General features: G+C 34.5%; 1 long non-coding RNA gene across 1 annotated transcript in view; it reads left to right on the top strand.

The window, feature by feature from the left end:
- LOC125026769 overlaps positions 1 to 1,517 on the top strand; it is a 14,428-nt gene extending 12,911 nt beyond the window's left edge. Inside the window, exons 2-3 of the long non-coding RNA XR_007114972.1 lie at positions 196 to 247; positions 1,280 to 1,517. This is a non-coding gene — a long non-coding RNA (uncharacterized LOC125026769). The remainder of the gene's footprint in view (positions 1 to 195; positions 248 to 1,279) is intronic.
- Positions 1,518 to 5,000: the final 3,483 nt, after the last annotated feature.

The following is a 5,000-nucleotide window of genomic DNA, read 5'->3' as shown; positions in this document are numbered from 1 at the left end:
AGGTGTACAGTATGCATTCATATGCTCTACTACCTGGTAAGAGTGTGCGCGCGCGTGCGCATATTTAGGATGCCTTCAAATGTTGCGGCTTAACATTAAAACAATCACAATCTACATACAGCATTGCGTACTACACCCCTACCATTAACAGCAAAGCAAGCAAAGTCATAACACTCTCTCTCCCTCCCTCTCTAGGCGTCCAGATGAGGTCACCTTCCTGCGACTGATCCTCAACTCCGCTGTGACGGTGAGTGATTCTTCCAGTGCCTGCATTGTTATGTAACAGACGAGTCTTTTTTAGTATTTTGTCCATTTGCTTCCAAGTGCTGCTCTAGTTATTTATAGAACGACAGATGCAAGTTGTTTTTCGTAAAAGTTAAACAAAAAAAATGAATCTTAAAATAAGCCATCATGCATTGTTCGCTGTCAAATATAAGATGATGGAGCCTATAGTCTGGGTTACGTTATTTATTTTGCTTAAAAATATGAAACTGTTGTTGATGAAGCACTTTATATATCAGAATGATAATAGGTAACGAACTCACAAATAAGTCAATTTTCCTTTTGTCTATTTTGTCTAGGCCGTAATATACAAATTACTGCCATTAGAATAACATAGCTATATAGCGATCTAATGTTTTCAGTAATACGATATAAATGTGCAGATAAATATACACTGAATATGTTTAGTTTAGTTTAGTCATCCATTTACCACATCTACACATAATGAGATTGGTAGCTAAAATACCGTAGAATTGTGTAACCTGAATTTCGATTATTATTTCGTACTCGAATCTCTCAAAATTTAGATTTTTTATAATTCTATCCCCCAATACACCATTATTTGAAATCAATTGAATACAGGTACTGATACCTGGGGGGAAATATACACATAGAGTATATCCTAAAGAAAAACAGGATCCGGACATTTAATAGAATGTAAAGCAAACACCACTCCTTATCGAAAAGTCATCGTGAGGCTAGACATTAAAGGTTAGAAAAGTGCATTCAACTTCTTCCTCGTGAAAGATCAGCTTTAAATCTTGCCGGTCACACTTGGAAGGAAATTTCGAGAACACCCTGGATCTGGCGGAACCATGTTTACTTGCGGAAACATTGTTCCTCTCCCCCCCCCCCCCCTAAAAAATGAAGTAAAAGTTTCTTTCCACGTGGCTTCATCCTTTTTATGTATTTACTTATTTTGAGTGTATGATTATTTCCTTTTTTTTTTTTTTTTATCTAATATGCAGATTCGTCTCAAAACTCTTCATTTCTCTAGGAAGTTTGTGTTGAATTGAATTGGTCTGCGAAGAATGTTCAAAATCCTGGGGATATGGTAACACTGCGCGACCACACGCCATCTGCTGCTCATTTGACTGTTGTTGGTTCTGTTTTCTTTTTTTATGTTCATTTGTCTGCCTAACGCGACTTTTTATGCCATTCCTGGATATTTCATAGAGGTTTGGAAGAGTACGTATTACATATTTATTACTCTGTAAAAAGAATTGTGAGTGAAAGTGCCGTACGTACGTAATATATTATTTGAAAATCTTTGTTGAATGAATATTGAAACTACTTACTCCTTTATTAACTTTTGCTGTATCCCCGGAATACAAGAGTACTGAACCATCAGATTCAATATCATTTTCCCTAAACGACCACACGCCATCTGGTGTTACTCTTTTACTGCCGTTTGTTGCCTGACAATTTATTATAATTTCTTGCTAACGAGACTGCACTCTTTCCCGGCTGGCCATTCATTGGTAACACTATTTCCGTTTACATATTTTTCCCGCTGTTAAATATATTTATTTGCTTATTTTATTATATTGTTTACCAGCCAGTCAGGTAGACAGAAAAACACATAGAAGCATTGGTTTTAGTTGAAAATTTTATAGCAACGCAAATTTTGTCAAACTTTTAACTAACTGTAATTTTGAACATGTAAACAGGGTAAAAAATCAAAAGAACTGAAATCTTTCTGTCATTCAAGAGTCTCTGCTTTTCTTTATATTTATATCTTTCGACTGTAAATCCCTCCATATATTTGCTCAGTCAATCTGTTTGATCTATGTACCTGGCTGTCTCTCTTAGTAAGTGTGTGTGTGTGTGTGTGTGTGTGTGTGTGTGTGTGTGTGTGTGTGTGTGTGTGTGTGTGACTACAAATAAAGAATTATTTGTAGTATTTATAGTATATATTGTGTATATGTGAGTATATATATATATGTATGTATGTATAGTACATAGTGTGAAGATATGTATACCTATCTACCTATCTATATATATATATATATAATGATATATGTTTATATATACATACATATATATGTATATATATATATTTATATACATATATATTTAATTTACTTATTTGTGTGTGTATAATCTGTCTCCATAATACATAAGTACACATTATAATATGCATCTTAATATGTATACTTTATATTCTATCTCTCTCTATATATGTGTGTGTGTGTGAGTGTGTATGTATGTATGTGTATGATATATATATATATATATATATATATATATATATATATATATATATATATACATATATACATATATATATTTATATATAAATATTTATATATAAATATATATATATATATATATATATATATATATATATATATATATAGTGTGTAGATGTGTGTGTGTGTGTTTGTATGTACTGATGTATATATATATATGAATGTATGTCTATAAATATGTATATATCTCCATAAAAGTGTAAGTATAGCATATTCTGTGCTGTACTTACACACTATGATTGTAATATGTATTATTATTGTAATATTGTAATATTATTGTCATATTCTCTCTCTCTATCTCTCTCTCTCTCTCTCTCTCTCTCTATCTCTCTCTCTCTCTCTCTCTCTCTCTCTCTCTCTCTCTCTCTCTCTCTCTCTCTCTCTCTCTCTCTCGCTCTCTCGCTCTCTCTTCTCACTGAAGTATGCATGTGTATAATTCTCTCCATCTGTCAGTCTCTATCTATCTATCCTTCTCTACGCATGCATAGAAGGATAGATAGATAAACCAGTTAGAAAGACCATTCTTTAAATGAAACAATATTTGCGTTCGTCGCGGAAGTCATGCCTAACACTGCCGGACACGGAACAGCTATTTTGCCTTCGAGGCGAGATCAGGACACACAAAACACTAGGAAATTTTGTTCTAAATGAATACTCAGTTGTTTGTTTTTTTGGTTTGTTTTTGTTTCATCTCTTTCAAAGAGCGATATAAACACACACACACACACACACACACACACACACACACACACACATACAAACACACACAATCATATATATATATATATATATATATATATATATATAGGCTTGATACGCTACCATATCGCTACCATAATTAAAGAAATTAATTTTGTTGAGAGTATCTCTGATTCTATAGCTTTTAAACTATAGATCTTGTCTTACCTGAATATATTTTAGTCGGAAACAATGATTAAAAAAATTTCTTGTCTCATTTTTGATAACTCTATGCCAAGGTGATGAATGAAAGGGTGCATAATAAATTAATTAATATCTTAAATGATTCTCTGATATATTTATTATGTATTTAGAAGTCTTTATCTACAAGACATCTAGACATCTTAACGCTTCTTTTGTCTGTTGATGCCTCTTTTCAGTAGCTATTTACAGTTTATCTAACCAGACACGTAGTTTAATTAACGGTGATAACCTCTTTTTTTGCCACGACGCGGTTGTTTCATTCTAATCCCAAATTACATCTGGAATTGTTTTTTTTTTTCTTCTTTTCTTTTCTTCTTTGTTCTCTCTTCCTTTCCCTTTGAACTACTTCAGCCTGGGGAGGAGTGATGGAGCCCAGTAACTTATTTATTTCGTCGCTGATATGCATTTGGAATGCGGAAAACAAGATCATGATTTTGTTCTGAGAGGCAAGAGCTATTTCTATAGGATCTGAAGATATTGCAAATTGCCAAACTATTTATTTATGCAAAAGTATGAATGCTTGTGTATGAATGCATGCGTCTCTGTCTGTCTCTCTGTCTCTGTCTCTCTCTCTCTCTCTCTCTCTCTCTCTCTCTCTCTCTCTCTCTCTCTCTCTCTCTCTCTCTCTCTCTCGCTCTCTCTCGCTCTCTCAACACACACACACACATATATAAGTGTATGTGTGTATGCGTGTGCGTGCCCAGCTTCATATTTCAAGCCTTTAATCTCAACATATCTCAGTGTGACCGCCATCTAATTGTGTGATTTTTTAACCACATAGGCCTAACGCCTCTCATCCTGTCATCACGCTGTCCACACATTAAGATAACCGCGATGTTTAAGATGTTTAAGTCTTGTTTAAACCTTTTTAAACTTAGAAAAGGCTGAATTGACATACACAATGTCGTGTTGATTGGATAAAATAATACTTTAATACATTATATGTTGAATGTTCGATATGAAAAACAAAAACAAGAGAGAGTGGGAAATCAATATTTAGAATGGAATGTATAAAGAGATAGAAAGAAGAAGAAAAAGAGTCAGGAGAGCAGGGCAGGTGGGAGGAGGAGATAAAGAGGAAGAAAATAATAACACACGAGGCGAAAAGATAGGTCAAAAGGTGATCAAACCCAGACGCCACATGCCGGCAATAAGTAGAGAAGATGGCATGGACGAAGGGTTGCCATAGGAAGTGTGATACATTATGCCATTTATGCTTCGAAGGGTAATTTCCACTCTGCCGCTGGCTATTACACGCGAGCCGGCAGACTACGCTTCCAGGACTACACGAAAGACTTTAATATTATCGCCAATTCCTTTTAGAAACTCGTCTTTTCCATCGAACCAAAAATTAAAGAGGGATATTACTATTGCTAATAAGACGTAATCTTTCATTTCAGTTATGCGAAATACGTAAATATTCATGTACTCTTCGGACCAACTCATATGTGGCAACAGCTGTAAACAAGCGGGTAATTTGAGGCTGTTAGAAGCCGGTCTTTGTCGATAATAGGCCGCGCTCTG

Source organism: Penaeus chinensis, chromosome 7, assembly GCF_019202785.1.
Source record: "Penaeus chinensis breed Huanghai No. 1 chromosome 7, ASM1920278v2, whole genome shotgun sequence".
In the NCBI taxonomy this organism is placed as follows: Eukaryota; Metazoa; Arthropoda; class Malacostraca; order Decapoda; family Penaeidae; genus Penaeus; species Penaeus chinensis.
This window is presented reverse-complemented; position numbering and strand designations above follow the sequence as displayed.